We start from the raw sequence: 18,499 nt of genomic DNA, 5'->3' as shown, positions 1-18,499 counted from the left end.
ATCGACCGAAAGACACGAAAAATCACAGAACAGACACTTACAGGAACAACGGCCAAAGTGAAATTCATGGGCGAAGTATCAGAACCCTTCGAAATCAAATCTGGAGTCCGACAGGGGGACGGACTATCCCCAATCCTTTTCAATATTGTTCTAGAAAAGATAATAAGGGAATGGGAACCTCACGTAAAGGGTATCCAAATTGGTATCAAGAAAGAGAACCGAATTAAAGTCAAGTGCCTTGCTTTCGCTGACGATATTGCAATTATCACCAATAACAGAACAGAAGCGATTCACGCAGTGGAAAAACTACATGAAATTTCACAAAAAACCGGACTACAGATATCTTATGAAAAAACCCAATACATGGAAAGGCAGCCAGAAAATAAATCTCCTTTAATAACAAAATATGGTAAAATTGCACAAGTCTGCCATTTTAAGTACCTCGGTGAAACTATACAGTCCTCAGGATTAAACCGAATTGCCAATGAACAAAGAATCACTAAGCTCCAGAAAGCCTACAAGCTAACATGGACGCATTACAACAAGAAGTGCATTTCGACAGACGCAAAATTAAGGCACTATGCAACAGTGATTCTTCCAGAAGCAATCTATGCAGCTGAAACAATGGTGATTGATGGTCATTCTAAAATTAAGGAAATAGAAAAGCAGGAAAGAAAAATTCTCAGGAAGATTTACGGTCCAATCAACAAAAATGGCATTTGGATGAAGAGACCACAAAACGAGCTCTATAGAAAGATCAACGTAGTAACAGATGAAATCAGAAAGCGCCGAGCCAAATTTTATACACACATCTACAGGATGGAAGACTCCAGAACAGCAAAGAAATTATTCAATATTATAACAAGGAGTAAATGTGGCACAGAATGGCTGAAAGAAGTCCAGAGGGATCTACAGCAGATCAACATAAAAAATCTCGAAGATCGCACCGAGTGCCGGCATAAAATCACAAGTGTGAAGTTTGGGGAAAGAACATCGCGTCAGCCTGGTAAAAATGGACAGAGGAACGGAAGAAGGAGCATTCTGAGAGGATGAGGAGGTTTTGGGAAGCAAAGAAGAAAAACATCCGAAGATGAAATTATGAATTCAAGTTCAATCGCTCTCCTAAAGGGGAACAATCGTTATAATAATAATAACAATAATATATATATATATATATATATATATAATGACTTTTGAACGCTAAATACATTGTTTGTTCTCTATCAAAATCTTTCACTTGCTAACTATGCCTATCAGTAGCTAGGGCCTTCAGTAGTTAGAGTCTTTTATTTAGCTGACAGTATTGGCACTCGCTGTATTGCAGTAGGTCGAGTAACGAAGATTTTTGTGACGTAAGTGATTCATGAAAGGTATAGGTTATTTTTAGTCAAGGCCATTCTTTTGTAGGGAGTATTGAAAGTCAGACTGCGTTGCGCTAAAAATATTGTGTGTCAGTTTAGTGATGATCAGAATAAATAAAGAGGAAACTGTCGGGGTACGTTGAGTTTTGCTCATCTGTTTGAAAATCAAATAACGTAAGACTATTTCCAGCACTGTGATTCTTTACATTCAAAGGAGAAGTTTCATATGTCGACCCTTAGCCGAGGATACCTCACTCGAATCATCTGATATTTTCTTGTAGTTTGTGTAATTAGTGTAGTTAGATATAATGGGAAGTTCGGTGGCAGCAGGAACAGGACGTTCGGGCAGATCAATACAAGGTTATAAATACAAAATCAAATAGGTGTAACGTAGCAGTAGGTTTATTAACGAGTAAAAAAATAGAAATGCGGATAAGGTAATATAAACAACTAAGTGAACGCATTATTAGAGCCAAAATGGACACAAAGCCCAAACCCAGCACCATAGTACAAGTTTATATGCCAACTACACTCCTGGAAATTGAAATAAGAACACCGTGAATTCATTGTCCCAGGAAGGGGAAACTTTATTGACACATTCCTAGGGTCAGATACATCACATGATCACACTGACAGAACCACAGGCACATAGACACAGGCAACAGAGCATGCACAATGTCGGCACTAGTACAGTGTATATCCACCTTTCGCAGCAATGTAGGCTGCTATTCTCCCATGGAGACGATCGTAGAGATGCTGGATGTAGTCCTGTGGAACGGCTTGCCATGCCATTTCCACCTGGCGCCTCAGTTGGACCAGCGTTCGTGCTGGACGTGCAGACCGCGTGAGACGACGCTTCATCCAGTCCCAAACATGCTCAATGGGGGACAGATCCGGAGATCTTGCTGGCCAGGGTAGTTGACTTACACCTTCTAGAGCACGTTGGGTGGCACGGGATACATGCGGACGTGCATTGTCCTGTTGGAACAGCAAGTTCCCTTGCCGGTCTAGGAATGGTAGAACGATGGGTTCGATGACGGTTTGGATGTACCGTGCACTATTCAGTGTCCCCTCGACGATCACCAGTGGTGTACGGCCAGTGTAGGAGATCGCTCCCCACACCATGATGCCGGGTGTTGGCCCTGTGTGCCTCGGTCGTATGCAGTCCTGATTGTGGCGCTCACCTGCACGGCGCCAAACACGCATACGACCATCATTGGCACCAAGGCAGAAGCGACTCTCATCGCTGAAGACGACACGTCTCCATTCGTCCCTCCATTCACGCCTGTCGCGACACCACTGGAGGCGGGCTGCACGATGTTGGGGCGTGAGCGGAAGACGGCCTAACGGTGTGCGGGACCGTAGCCCAGCTTCATGGAGACGGTTGCGAATGGTCCTCGCCGATACCCCAGGAGCAACAGTGTCCCTAATTTGCTGGGAAGTGGCGGTGCGGTCCCCTACGGCACTGCGTAGGATCCTACGGTCTTGGCGTGCATCCGTGCGTCGCTGCGGTCCGGTCCCAGGTCGACGGGCACGTGCAGCTTCCGCCGACCACTGGCGACAACATCGATGTACTGTGGAGACCTCACGCCCCACGTGTTGAGCAATTCGGCGGTACGTCCACCCGGCCTCCCGCATGCCCACTATACGCCCTCGCTCAAAGTCCGTCAACTGCACATACGGTTCACGTCCACGCTGTCGCGGCATGCTACCAGTGTTAAAGACTGCGATGGAGCTCCGTATGCCACGGCAAACTGCCTGACACTGACGGCGGCGGTGCACAAATGCTGCGCAGCTGGCGCCATTCGACGGCCAACACCGCGGTTCCTGGTGTGTCCGCTGTGCCGTGCGTGTGATCATTGCTTGTACAGCCCTCTCGCAGTGTCCGGAGCAAGTATGGTGGGTCTGACACACCGGTGTTAATGTGTTCTTTTTTCCATTTCCAGGAGTGTAGTTCCGCAGATGAGGAGTAGATTGAGAAAATGTGGTATGTGGATAAGAGAACTTATTCAGATAGTTAAGGGAGCCGAAAATTTAATAGTCGTGGGGGACTGGAACTCGGTAGTAAGAAAAAGAAGGGAAGGAAAAGTAGTAGGTGAATATGGAGTGGGGGAAAGGAATGAAAGGTAACGCCGCCCGGTAGAATTTTGCACAAAGCATAATTTAATCATAGCTAACACTTGGTTTAAGAATCATGAGAAAAGGTTGTACGCGTGGAAAAGACCTGGAGATACTGGAAGGTTTCATATTACATAATGCTTAAACAGACCTTTAGCAACCACATTTAAAATTGTAAAACATTACCAGGGGCAGATGTGGACTCTGACCGCAACTTATTGATTATGAACTGCAGATGAAAACTGAAAAACACTGCAAAAAGGCAGCAATTTAATGAGTCGGGACCTAAATGAACTGAAAGAACCAGAGGTTTTAGAGGGTTTCAGAGGGAGTATTAGTGAACGATTGACAAGAACAGCGGAGAGGAATACAGTAGAAGAAGCATGGGTACCTTTGAGAGATGAAATATGAAGGCAGCAGAGTATAAAGTAGGTAAAAAGACGAGGGCTAGTAGAAGTCCTTTAATTTAAGCGATGAAAAGTGATGATATAAAAATGCAATAAATTAAGCAGGTGAAAGGGAATATATATTTCTGAGCAGGAACGGCTAGAGGACAAATGTAAGGATGTAGAAGCATATATCACTTGGCGTAAGGTGGATACTGCCTACAGGAAAATTAAAGAGACCTTTGGACAAAAGAGAACCACCTACATGAGCATCAAGAGCTCAGATGGAAAACCAGTCCTAAGCGAAGAAGGAAAAGCAGAAAGGTGGAAGGAGTATATAGAGGGTCCGTACAAGGGACATGTACTTGAGGTAAATATTATGGAAAGGGAAGAGGACGTAGAAGAAGAAGAGAAGGGAATAATGCTACTGCTTGAAGAATTTGAAAAAGCACTGAAAGACTTATGTCATAAAAGACACCAGGAGTAGACAACATCCCACTAGCGCTACTGGTATTGTTGGGAGAGCCAGCCAAGACAAACCTCTTCCATCTGGCGAGCAAGATATATGAGACAGACGAAATATACCCTCCGACTTCAAGTAGAATATAATAATCCCAATTCCAAAGATAGCAGATGCTGACAAGTGTGAAAATTACCGAACTATCAGTTTAATAAGTCACGGCTGCAAAATACTAACTCAAACCGTTCACAGAAGAATGGGGAAAATGGTACAGGCCGACCTCCGAGAGGACCAGTTTGGATTCCGGAGAAATGTAGGAACACGCGAGGAAATATTGACTCTACGACTTCTCATAGAAGATAGGTTAAGGAAAGACAAACCTACGTTAATAGCATTTGTAGACTTAGAGAAAGCTTTTGACAATGTTGACTGGAATACTCTCTTTCAAATTCTGAAGGTGGCAGGGGTAAAACATAGGGAGCGAAAGACTATTTAGAACTTGTACAGAAACCAGATGGCAGTTATGAGTCGAGGGGAAGCAAAGGGAAGCAGTGGTTGAGAAGAGATTGAGACAACATTGTAGACTATCCCTGATGTTATTCAGTCTGTATATTGAGCAATCAGTAAAGGAAGCGAAAGAAAAATTTGGATTAGGGATTAAAGTTCAGGGAGAAGAAATAAAAACTTTGAGGTTTGCCGAGACATTGTAATTCTGTCAGAGACAGCAAAGGACTCAGAAGAAGAGCTGAGCGGAATGGACAGTATCTTGAAAGGTGATATAAGATGGACATCAACAAAATCTAAACGAGGATAATGGAATGTATTGGAATTAAATCAAGTGATGCTGAGGAAATTACCATTAGAAAATTAGCCACTTAAAGTAGTAAATGATTTTTGCTATTTGGGAAGCAAAATAACTGATAATAGTCGAAGTAGGGAGGATATAAGATGTAGACTGACAATGGCAAGAAAAGAATTCCAGAAGAAGATAAATTTGTTAATGTCAGTTAGAGACATAAGTGTCAGGAAGTCCTATGTGAAAGAATTTGCATGGAGTGTAGCCATGTATGGAAGTGATACGCGGGCAATAAACAGTTTAGACAAGAAGAAAATAGAAGCTTTTGAATTGTGGTGCTGTAGAAGAATGCTGAAGATTAGATGGGTAGATTACGAAACTAATCAAGAGGTACTGAATAGAGTTGGGAAGAAGAGAAATTTGCGTTACAACCTGACTAAAAGAAGTTATCAGTTGGTAAGATACATTCTGAGGCATCAATCGATCACCAATTTAGTATTGGAGGGAAGCGTGGGGGGTAACAATCGTAGAGGGAGACCAAGAGATGAATACAGTAAGCAGATTCAGAGGAATGTAGGTTGAAGTTGCTACTCGGAGATGAAGAGGCTTACCCAGGATAGAGTAGCATGGAGAGCTGCATCAAACCCGTCTTTGGACTGAAGACCACAACAACAACAACGTGAGTTGCGGTTGAACAGGAGAATGTTAAACATCAGTGGATACTACAACAAATGAATCGAAGAAAATAAATTTGTGGCTTAACTTGATTAAAAGAAGGGATCAGTTGGAAGGGTACATTCTGAAACTTCAAGAAATAGTCATTTGGATTATGCAAGGAAGAGTGGGTGGTAAAAATGAGAGGCAGAGCCCTGTTCTTGACTACAGTAAGCTGTTTCAGGAGAGACTGGCATGATGAATAGCTGGATCGGACCAAACCTTGGAATGAAGACCTCAACAACTACAAGAACTGTTCTGGCGTAACCATAAACGCTGGAACGAAGATGAATAACGGAATACTAAAGAAGGGCCGGCCCTTGTGGCCGAGCGGTTCTAGGCGCTACAGTCTAGAACCGCGCGACCGGTACGATCGCAGGTTCGAATGCTGTCTCGGGCGTGGATGTGTGTGATGTCCTTAGGTTAGTTCGGTTTAAGTAGTTCTAAGTTCTAGGGGACTGATGACCTCAGATGTTAAGTCCCATAGTGCTCAGAGCCATTTGAACCATTTTTTGAACTAAAGAAGGCAGTGAGGAAACGTCAGCCGATAGCTGCTGCGTAGGACCGAGTCGCGCCAGCAGCGCCGCCTGCAAGAAGTGAATAAGAGCGCCGCTCCTGCCAGTATTGGCCGCTCAGATGGGCTCAGTGTACAGACTATAGTGGACAGTATTAGTGACGTGTGTCATCTGCCAGGAACATTACACATAGCCAAGGACTCTAAATTATATTGCATGTAGCCCCTCGTTTGCGACTACTACTTGTAAATCTCAAAGTTAAGTATTGTCATTTGCTTTATAGAAATAAAACTACTAATGTTATTTTCTTGAATTTTTGTGTAGCATTCCGAGAACACTTTATCTCTGAGGCAACCTATAAGCGACGAGTGGGCAAAATAGAACAACTGGCGACGAGGTGTTACAAACGTACTCCGCACTGATGTCCGAAGACATATTTTTGCACGTGCCTTTATTTTCTCTTGTCTTTACTTTACAGAGGCGCTCGCTTTGCTTTAACAGTTTCTTGTCGTTTTTGCTAATCAGTGTTATCAGGTGGCCGTTGCAGATTATTTTATTGTACATACTTTGTCTTCCAACATACCCACACCGACCGAGCGAGGTGGCGCAGTGGTTAGCACACTGGACTCGCATTCGGGAGGATGACGGTTCAATCCCGCGTCCGACCATCCTGATTTAGGTTTTCCGTGATTTCCCTAAATCGCTCCAGGCAAATGCCGGGATGGTTCCTTTGAAAGGGCACAGCCGGCTTTCTTCCCCATCCTTCCCTAATCCGATCAGACCGATGACCTCGCAGTTTGGTCTCTTTCCCCCAAACAACCCAACCCCATACCCACACCCCCCACCTGTCCCGCCCCCTGCTCAGGCGCTGCAGCCACAAGCGTTAGATGCCACCCAGCTAATTCATATGTTTCAGTTCCATACTCACCAAATCTCCCCGTTACTCAACACAGTGCAGCAGCTACTGGCCAATGCTGCACGCCCGCCGGAACAAGCACCGCCAACTACAGCTGCTCAAAAAATGGCTCTGAACACTATGGGACTTATCATCGGAGGTCATCAGTTCCCTAGAACTTAGAAATACTTAAACTTAACTAACCTAAGGACATCACACACATCCATGCCCGAGGCAGGATTCGAACCTGCGACCGTAGCAGTCGCGCGGTTCCGGACTGAAGCGCCTAGAACCGCTCGGCCACCGAGGCCGGCTACGGCTGCTTTACGACAGTTTGGAATGGCTCGAGTGGATGTCTGTCTGATGCCCACGTCATCGCCCACAATGTCCCAGGTAATGTGAGACTTCCATATCTATTATCAACGGCAGGAAGTGCAGTGTTCAGATTAATTCAAATACTCTTTCCTCACGCCACTCCGAGCGAACTTGCGAATGACAGTGTTATCACCTCTCTAACCAACTATTATGACCAACAAATGAATGTGGTAGCAGCTAGGTATCTATTCTTCAATTGCAAAAAACGGTCAGAACAAGCTTATCGCGAGCAGCTAACAGACGTTCAGGGTATGGCACGGAAATGCAAATTCAAATGTGCTTGCGGTGCTTTATACGCAGACGTTATGTTGCGTGATGCGATCTTGTACAATGTACCTGATGTCAAATCAGAGAACAAATTTTGAAACAGTCCCATCCATCATTTCAGCAGGTACTGCAAATACTAGATCAGTACGATTGCGGTGCCTCGTCGGCTCATACATTTGAGCAGCCAGTTATTTATCGGATTGCATCCCTTAGTAGCGATCGTCCCATTCCGCACCGGCGGCGTTCGCTAGCCACCACGAGTAAACAACCTCCCATGCTACGTAAGCAGTTTGGTAAACAGGCGGCTACCCAGGCGAACAGAATTAATTCTTGCCCTCGGTGTTACACACGGCGCAAACGCCAAGACTGCCCCTCCCGACAAGCTCAGTGTTATGCTTCTGGTAGTATGTTTGCAACAGAACAGTCATAAGAGTTCGGCCCACTCACAAAAATCTAATCACTAGGCCCATATCATTAATGCAGTATATTCCAAGTTTGCAACCAGCAAGCGCTCAGTTTCTTCAGTGATACGTCAGTCGAACAAACTGGCTCTGAGCACTATGGGACTTAACTTCTAAGGTCATCAGTCCCCTAGAACTTAGAACTAATTAAACCTAACTAACCTAAGGACATCACACACATCCATGCCCGAGGCAGGATTCGAATCTGCGACCGTTGCGGTCGCGCGGTTCCAGACTGTAGCGCCTAGAACCGCTCGGTCAAACAAACTTTTTGTTCATTTACGTATTTGTGGGAAACGTGTGAAATTTCGGTTGGACATGGGTGCCTCTGTCACATTACTAAATCGTCACACGTATGAACTGTTAGGCTCCCTACACCTGTGTACAAATAGCACACAACTGACGGCTTATAATGGAAAAGGCATTCCTGTTGTCGAAAAGTGTACTTTGCCTGCCATGTATCGCTCGCATACACGAACAGTGACTTTTCCAGTGCTAAAATCACTGGAGTGTGAGAACATATTTGGTCTTGATTCTTTTGATTTGTTTCGTTTTAACATTCAAGACAATGTGTTGTGTCTGCATTCAATGCAAAAGACAGTGGAGCTAGGTTACTAAAAGAATTCCTGGAACTCTTTTCTGAAGGTTTAGGCAAAGCTAACTATTTTGATGTCCATATTACGCCGAAAGATAATGCTCAGCCGAAATTTTGCCGGTCCAGAACTGTTCGCATTACATTACGGGACAAAGTGACTGCTGAGCTTAAAGAACTGCAAAATAACGGAGTTATTGTCACCATATCAGCTAGTCATTGGGAAAGTCCACTGGTTTTGCTCCCCAAAGCTTCAGGTCTCATTCGCCTCTGTTTTGCTTATAGGTCTATAGTCGACCCACAGATTGTAATTGATACTTATCCATTGTCACGCCCAGAAGATCTCATCGAGAAATTAGGCGCTGGACGCTACTTTTCGAAAATTGATTTGCGCGACACGTGTCTTCAAATACCGCTCGATGAAGAATCTCAAAAAGTGTGTGTAGTAAATACTCATTTGGGCTTGTTTAAATATTTGCCTTTGCGTTATGGCAGTGCTTCCGCACCCGCCATTTTTCAACGGTATTTGGAATGGCTGACTGTACAAGAGCCAAACTGTTCAAACTATTTGAACAATATTGTAGTAGCAGGTCGTACACCTGAAGGACATATTCCAATTTTACATGCTTTGTTTCGTGTGTTATCTAATGCAGGACTAAATTGTCTACTGAACCTGAATTGCAGTATCTTGGTAACGTCATAAACAGTCAAGGTGTAGAACCTTTTCAAGCATCTTGGCCTGACACAGTGAACAGCATAAAGAACTCTGTAGTGCGCCGATTCTTTGCACGTCAGCATAGCCTCGCTGTACAGGAAAGTGTCATTCTTGTTCATAATGACAATGGACAAACACATGTGTTGATCGCTAAGGCTTTGCAAAAAGAAGTGTTGCAGTTACTTCACCAAGACATTGGGGGATTGTTCGTACGAAACAGTTAGCGCGTAACACTGTATTTGGCAGGGTATGCCCAAATAGAACAGATGACGTCACAGTGTCAGGCATGTGCGGAATCTCAGTCCGCTCCGCCACAAAAATTCTCTGCTTGGCGCAAGTCGCAGGCACCATGGCAACGTGTACACATAGACTTTGCAGGACCTTTTGCTGTGCCAAGGAACTCTAAAACGTCACGTAGCGCAATTCAGGTGTTGTCATCGATTTTTTTGCCTAGAAGGTTTACCTGAAGTGATAGTGTCGGACAATGGCCCTCAGTTCCCGTCAAATCAATTTCAAACATTCTGTGAGCGCAACGGCATACAGCATGTAACTAATGCACCGTTCTATCCACAGTCAAACGGCGAAGCGGAAAGTTATGTCAGAAAATTCAAGCAGCAGATGGCCAAACTTCGCTCGGTACACACCAGTGATCAAGAATTGCAGCTTTTTCTCGCCTCGTATCGTTCGCACCCACGAGATGGACCATCGCCGGCGGAATTGCTTCATGGCCGCCGCTATCGCTCACTGCTCCACCTGTTCCACGCTCCTCAGCAACCGGCGCCGAAGGAAGGCCGCAAGTATTGTTTCGCGCCGCATGTTATTGTCTTTTACAGGGTTTTTAGTGACATCGGACGGTGGGCGCGAGGCGAGATCGTCCGTCGACTAGGCGCTTGCATGTCTCTTCTTTCAGGTCCAGATGGTTTGCAGCGCTGCCATCAAACTCAACTTCGCTTCTGTCATGTACACGATGAGATTTCAGTCTCTCTTCTCCCAGATTCACTGGTCCAGAGGACAGCGCGGCCACAGCTGCCGCCAGAGGGTGTCATCACGACACCGCGGGACAATCCCATGGAGCCTTCGCCTCATCCGCCTCCTCTCGTCCTACCGATAGGCACTCGCCGCTTCTTCATCTGGTTCATGGAAACCGAAGATTTTCCAGGGGACATTTCCGCCAGAGTGCAGGCCGGATGGCGGGGTACAGCCGGAAACTTGACATCCCCTGCAGCCACAGCTTCCGGCCCGTCGAGGCGCCCACACTTCTGCAGCATCCCGCCGTAGTCGCACCCATATACGACGACGGTCCGTCGATTTGTGAGGGAGGAATGTTCTGGCCTAACCACAAGCGCCGGAACGAAGACGAAGAAAGGAAGACCAGAGAAGATGGTGAGGAAACGTCAGCCAATAGCCGGTGACAAGGACCGAGTCGCGCCAGGTGCGCCCATTGCAAGAAGAGAATATAAGCGCCGCTCCTGCCAGCCTTGGCCGCTCAGATGGGCTCAGTGTACAGACAACAGTGGACAGGATTCGCCGAGCAGTATTAGTGACGTGTGTTAACTTCCAGGAACATTACACATAGCCAAGGACTCTAAATTATATTGCATGACGCCCCTCGTTTGTGACTACTACTTGTAAATCACAAAGTTAAGTATTTTCATCTGCTCTATACAAATAAAACTACTAATGTTATTTTCTTGAATTGCTGTATAGCATTCCGAGAACACTGTATCCTCTAGGTACCCTATAAGCGACGAGTGGGCAAGATACAACAACAAGAACAACAACAGCGGCAGTCAGGACGCAGTGGGCTCAGGCAGAAAGGGTTATATCGAATGAGTAGGTCCAACTATCTGGGAATAACACAGTTCTTCAACGGTTTTACCGAATAAGAGATTCGAATATGTGTGACTGCCAGGAACTCAAAGCCGGTCGGAGTGGCCGAGCGATTCTAGGCGCTACAATCCGGAACCTCGCGCCCGCTTCGGTCGCAGGTTCGAATCCTGCCTCGGATATGGATGTGTGTGATGTCCTTAGGTTAGTTAGGTTTGAGTAGTTCTAAGTTCTAGGGGACTGATGACTACAGCAATTAAGTCCCATAGTGCTCAGAGCCATTTGAACCAGGAAATCAAAATGAAGTAATTAAGAATAATATATGACTTGAAGTGTCACACATCAGTGTGATGCTTGGAATTCGTAATGAATCTCTCTTTTCTTGAGTTTGTATGGCACAATGTCTGAAGACAGTTGTAAAATAATGACATTCGATATTCAATAAAAGTGTATAACAAAAAATAATTATGAAAGCGCGATACGTCGGTCAAAGGCAGCGATGTTGTCGACGCCTCAACACTAGAATATCGTTGATTGAATATCTATATTTCTTTTACCGAAAGTTGATATTACATATATGTCGATATTTTTCTTTTTTTGGTTGCCATCTGCGGAAAGTATTGCAGCGAAACGCCAACTGTGCACAGTAGTGTGAAACTTACTGTTTTTACTGAAGGGCTAATACTAAATTTCCAGAAACCTAGGAACTACCATAGTAGAATTTTAAGTAGAAAAGTAGAATACATTAACATCTTTATTCTTCCTTGATTATGTTATCAGTTCACTTTTTTTTACCTAAATAAGGGTACTGATGTGGAGAGGAAGGTAAATCTGAGCCTTATTACTTATAGTCATGAAGAATGAGTCGAACGTGAAGATCATATATGATATAGGCCTATGTAAAGTAGAATAAGCTGCCAAACTTCTACGTTAGCAAAGTACCGTACACAACGATGCAATGCTTAACGGTACAGAGAGCCGCACACAACTGTGACAGAAGCAAAAATAACTCCACTGCATTCAGAACATGTGAAATCAGCAAGGGAAATAAGGTAACCAGCAGTTACACAAGCGCATAAAGCGAAAACTCTCTCAATATTATGGAAACGTGGTTATTACCATTATCTGTGATGCACTGAACCACAGTAGCTTTCGGAGTCCAAATGCAACAGCAGCAATGCGTTGATATTGTTAGAAAACTTTGAGGGAAGAAAAGGAGTGAGTAAAACACAACAGTAGCAGAGAAAAACGAAGGTACTAGATAAGAACTATATGATGTTCAGGTAAAATATAACTTTAGACTTCAGATTGGTGTTTTAAATACTAGGGCAAAACAGCAACAGAGAAAGAAGTCATTGGTACAAAAAGCTGCAGCGTTATAAAGAGAAAAAGTAAGTAACTATAAGAGACCAACAATAATATTAAAAAAAGAAAACAAGCTGGACATTACATTTTGATTAAAAAAGAAAAGAAATCATCTTGGTCGAAGTAATACAGGATGTTGCAGTAGGAAATTTCAGTATTCCACGTGGTGACAGGATGGTCATTCGAAGCAAACAGGTTGATTAGACAACTATTTTATTCAGAGCGATTTTATAAAGGAGTATATCTCATATTCACCTATTTTTTCTCTAGAGAGCAATCGATTCCCATGAAAAGACAGTTTGATGTATTTTTTATGTTAGTTTAACAACAAGAGGACGTTCAATTATCTTTACGGAATGTAATGTTCTTCCAGCTTAATGGAGGCCCTTGATATTTTACCACGCTTGTGAAACATTATCTCAGTCGCACTTCGTTTAACAGTGAACTGCAATGTCAGTATACGAGCATTATAAACTCGAAACCAGTCACCGTTACACCTTCGTTTATTATTTTGTATGAAGGAATAACATATTCAGAACGAAGATGGGATGAAGTGTTAGACCGCATCACTTGTGCCTCCTATCATAAGAGAACGTACACAAAGGCAATCAACGCGGCATATTCTCTTGGGTGGACAGGAATGTACTGACATTAATGACGGATTTTTTGAAACGTAATTATGAATTGTGTTGTAAATGTGTCTATTACCCCAAATGTATCTACAAATTTTGTAAGTTTATTATGAACTGTTGTAAAATTGTAGATTGGCACATAATAGAAACTACGACATAAAAATAAATAGTAAAAGTAAACAATTTCGTAATAATCAAAAACATTTGCAACAAGTTATATCAGCAATCATTCTAAAGAGGATATATGTATACACATTCTTTTTTGCTTTAAAAGGCGCGTTTCTGAAAAAATGGTCACATAGGTTAAGATATTCATATTAGGAAAAAGATGTGCCACTGCACTTCAACAGGTAGAGTACACAACGCGTAAAGTGACTAATACGGCAGGTAAGTGACCAGTACGGCAGGTATACTACTCAAATGCGTTCTAGAGCAACCTTCATTCAATTCTTCGTCGTACAACTTGACTGCAACGTCTAATATTGAAGGAGGAAACTTATGAAATGAATACTTTCTAATCACTGCGAAGAATTTTTTTTTGGGGGGGGGGGGTGTCCATACATTAACTCGAACACCCAAAGCAGTGAATAATGTAATGGATACTAATATATAAACGAACAACAAGAATTAACAGACGAAGTGCAGTGTCACATTAGGAATCGCAGAGAATTACAGTTGATGAATATCTTTGTTGGTCAATATTAAATGTCAGGTAAAGGAACAGTTACGGCCTTTATAGATCAAAGTAAAGACTGAAGCGTGTGATACAAAGAACTGCTTTATAACACGAGGAAAAAATGAAAAAAGTACATTGGTGTAAGAAACAAAGGAAAAAAGTAACTTTTGCGTGATGCTTTACTGCCAAGTAACATAGATCGATGAAACTTGGGCCATACATAGAAAGAACTGCTATAGAATAGTACAGAAGGTAACTGAAAGAAATTCGCGCTGAGACGAACAGACATGATACTTTTATTCAAATACAATAATTACATTGAAGTTACCGCGACTTACGTTGTTCCCTTGGACGTTAAAGAAGGTGGGACATTGCTGTTAACAGTCTGTGTGGCCACCACAGACGGCAATGCATGCCCTGTAACGTACTCCCACGCTGGACAAAAGGTTGGTAAGGAGTTCTTGTGGTAGGCCGTTCCGTTCCTCCGCCGGGTTTGACAACTACTACACGGTCGTTGATACATGTGGATGTCCCGCTGTACTTGTACCCAACGCATCCCGCAGGTGCCCGATTGCATTTAAGCCAGGGGAATGGGGCAGCCAGTCCACTCGCCGAATATCCTCTCCTTTCAAGAGCTCCTCCACCTGCGCATTTCGATGTGGCCGCGCCTTGTCACTCACAAAACTGAAATCAGAACCTAACGCACTCCTGAAAAGAAACACACATGGAAGGAGAACAGTGTCACAATAACGTTGACTGATGAATATAGCGTGTACAAAGATTTGGAGGTCAGTACGCCCATACAACATTTTGCCTCGCCACACCGTGACATGTGGAACATCAAAACGGTCATGTTCAGCAATATTCCTGAGTGCATTACGTGTTTCCACTTCTCGCCGTATGAGGGTACTTAATGCACCCAGGAACACTGTCGAACGTGACCGTTTCGAGGGTGCTGGTTTTATGGTGTGGGGAGACATGATGTTGCATCAGCATACTGGCTTCCTGATATTTGAACACGGTACACTCACCGGGTCAGCGCTGTTGGGACACTGTATTTCTTCCCAATGTAGTCTTTTCATGGATGCGTTCGGTCCTGATTTCGTTTTTATGGATGACAATAAGCGACCGCAACGAACTGCACAGGCGGGGATCTCTTGGACGGAGTGGATATTCGGCGAATGGAGTGGTCTATCCGTTACCCCGATACCACTCCCATTGAGTACGTGTGGGATGCTCTGGGGAGACCTACTGTAGCACTTGCACATGCACCAACGACCATCCGGCAGCTACCAGACGAGCTGGTGGACGAGTGGGTAGCCCTCCCACAAGAACTCCTTACCAATCTTGTGATCATCAAAGGAGCACGTTCCAGACCATGCATTTCCGTCCTTGTTGATACTGTATTAAAAATCATGTTCAAATGGTTCAAATGGCTCTGAGCACTATGGGACTCAACATCTTAGGTCATAAGTCCCCTAGAACTTAGAACTACTTAAACCTAACTAACCTAAGGACATCACACACACTCATGCCCGAGGCAGGATTCGAACTTGCGACCGTAGCAGTCCCGCGGTTCCGGACTGCAGCGCCAGAACCGCTAGACCACCGCGGCCGGCTAAAAATCATGTCCCGCCTTTTGTAATGTTCAGGGAACCATCATATACAGAGTGGTCCATTGATAGTGACCGGGCCAAATATCTCACGAAATAAGCATGAAACGAAAAAATACAAAGAATGAAACTCGTCTAGCTTGAAGGGGGAAACAAGATGGCGCTATGATTGGCCCGCTAGATGGCGCTGCCATAAGTCAAATGAATATCAACTGCGTTTTTTAAAAATAGCAACCCCCATTTTTATTACATATTCATGTAGTACGTAAAGAAATATGAATGTTTTTGTTGGACCACTTTTTTCTCTTTGTGATAGATGACGCTGTAATAGTCACAAACATATGGCTCACAATTTTAGACGAAGAGTTGGTAACAGGTAGGTTTTTTAAATTAAAATACAGAACGTAGGTACGTTTGAACATTTTATTTCGGTTGTTCCAATGTGATACATGTACCTTTGTGAACTTATCATTTCTGAGAACGCATACTGTTACAGTGTGATTACCTGTAAATACCACATTAATGCAATAAATGCTCAAAATGATGTCCGTCAACCTCAATGCATTTGGCAATACGTGTAACGTGTAACGACATTCCTCTCAACAGCGAGTAGTTCGTCTTCCGTAATGTTCGCACATGCATTGACAATGCGCTGACGCATGTTGTCAGGCGTTGTCGGTGGATCACGATGGCAAATATCCTTCAACTTTCCCCACAGAAAGAAATCCGGGGACGTCAGATCCGGTGAACGTGCGGGCCATGGTATGGTGCCTCGACGACCAATCCACCTGTCATGAAATATGCTATTCTATACCGCTTCAATCGCACGCGAGCTATGTGCCGGACATCCATCATGTTGCAAGTACATCGCCATTCTGTCGTGCAGTGAAACATCTTGTAGTAACATCGGTAGAACATTACGGAGGAAATCAGCATACATTGCACCATTTAGATTGCCATCAATAAAATGGGGGTCAATTATCCTTCCTCCCATAATGCCACACCATACATTAACGCGCTAAGGTCGCTGATGTTCCACTTGTCGCAGCCATCGGGGATTTTCTGTTGCCCAATAATGCATATTATGCCGGATTACGTTACCGCTGTTGGTGAATGACGCTTCGTCGCTAAATAGAACGCGTGCAAAAAATCTGTCATCGTCTCGTAATTTCTCTTGTGCCCAGTGGCAGAACTGTACACGACGTTCAGAGTCGTCGCCATGAAATTCCTGGTGCATAGAAATATGGTACGGGTGCAATCGATGTTGATGTAGCATTATCGACACCGACGTTTTTGAGATTCCCGATTCTCGCGCAATTTATCTGCTAATGATGTGCGTATGAGCCGCGACAGCAGCTAAAACACCTACTTGGGCATCATCATTTGTTGCAGGCCGTGGTTGTCGTTTCACATATGGCTGAACACTTCCCGTTTCCTTAAATAACGTAACTATCCAGCGAACGGTCCGGACACTTGGGTGATGTCGTCCAGGATACCGAGCAGCATACATAGCACACGCCCGTTGGGCGTTTTGATCGCAATAGCCATACATCAACACGATATCGACATTTTCCGCAATTGGTAAAGGTCCATTTTAACACAGGTAATGTATCACGAAGTAAATACCGTCCGCACTGGCGGAATGTTACATGATACCACGTACTTACACGTTTCCAACTAAAACATTCATATTTCTGTACGTACTACACGAATATGTAACAAAAAATGGGGGTTCCTATTTAAAAAAAAACGCAGTTGATATCCGTTTGACCTATGGCAGCGCCATCTAGCGGGCCAACCATAGCGCCATCTAGTTTCCCCCTTCAAGCTAGACGAGTTTCGTTCTTTGTAGTTTTTTCGTTTGATGCTTATTTCGTGAGATATTTGGCCCGGTCACTATCAATGGACCACCCTGCATAGCGGTGACGTCGGTGTAAGTGTAATCATTTGCTTTGAATAAATGTGTCATTTCTTCATCGAGCTATGTTATTTGGCAGTGACGTAGTATGCGAAAATTACTTTCGTTCTTAACTTTTGAATATGAATATAAATTTGAAATTGAATAAGGAACAGCAGAGACAGAGGGGAAAGGAAACTCATTAGAAGTATGCAGTGGGACTATAGTCTATAGACTAGTATGTTGAGAACTGAAACTAACGATGAAGCCTGCCTAAAACTAGTAACAATCTAGAATATAATACACTACATATCTTCAGGGAACGGAAACATGCTTTTAGCGACACGTAAAGGACATCACTTGTTTCTGTATTACGAACAACTGCAGTTTCTTCTGTGCGGGAAGTGCGGTATGAGAGACTCTCAGACTCACTGGGTGACAATCTTCGTTTCGACTAGAATAAAAAAGTCGGCCGTACTTACACAGAGACTTACGTAAACTGAAACGAAAGCTATGTAATGTCGTTTACGGGAGACGTTTGTCAAACGAAGAAGTCACAGCAAGCATCAATACACTGTTACAGGAGAGGAAACGGTATTATATGAAATCACGTTAAAACATTTCGAAGTGGTTCAAATGGTTTTGATTTTCCGCGATTTGACAAAATATATCCAAGCAAAGCCCTTTCAAACGGCAAAGCCGATTTCATTCCCTGTCCATGAAACAGTTCAAGCATGTCCTCCTTTCTAATGACGTAGTTGTCGACGGAACCTTCATCTCTAATCTAATTTCTTTGTTTTATTCTATACAGACGTTTCAGAACTTTTCTTCCGT

At 43.8% G+C, this 18,499-nt stretch overlaps 1 long non-coding RNA gene across 1 annotated transcript in view; it reads left to right on the top strand.

Annotated features, from left to right (window-relative positions):
* Nucleotides 1-11,448, top strand: part of LOC126088769 (uncharacterized) — a 1,027,531-nt gene extending 1,016,083 nt beyond the window's left edge. Inside the window, exon 6 of the long non-coding RNA XR_007520128.1 lies at nucleotides 10,650-11,448. This is a non-coding gene — a long non-coding RNA (uncharacterized LOC126088769). The remainder of the gene's footprint in view (nucleotides 1-10,649) is intronic.
* The last annotated feature ends 7,051 nt before the right edge of the window (nucleotides 11,449-18,499 follow it).

The sequence above is a fragment of the Schistocerca cancellata genome, chromosome 1 (assembly GCF_023864275.1).
Source record: "Schistocerca cancellata isolate TAMUIC-IGC-003103 chromosome 1, iqSchCanc2.1, whole genome shotgun sequence".
Lineage (NCBI taxonomy): Eukaryota > Metazoa > Arthropoda > Insecta > Orthoptera > Acrididae > Schistocerca > Schistocerca cancellata.
Note: the sequence above shows the minus strand (reverse complement) of the source record. Positions and strands in the feature narration are given on the sequence as shown.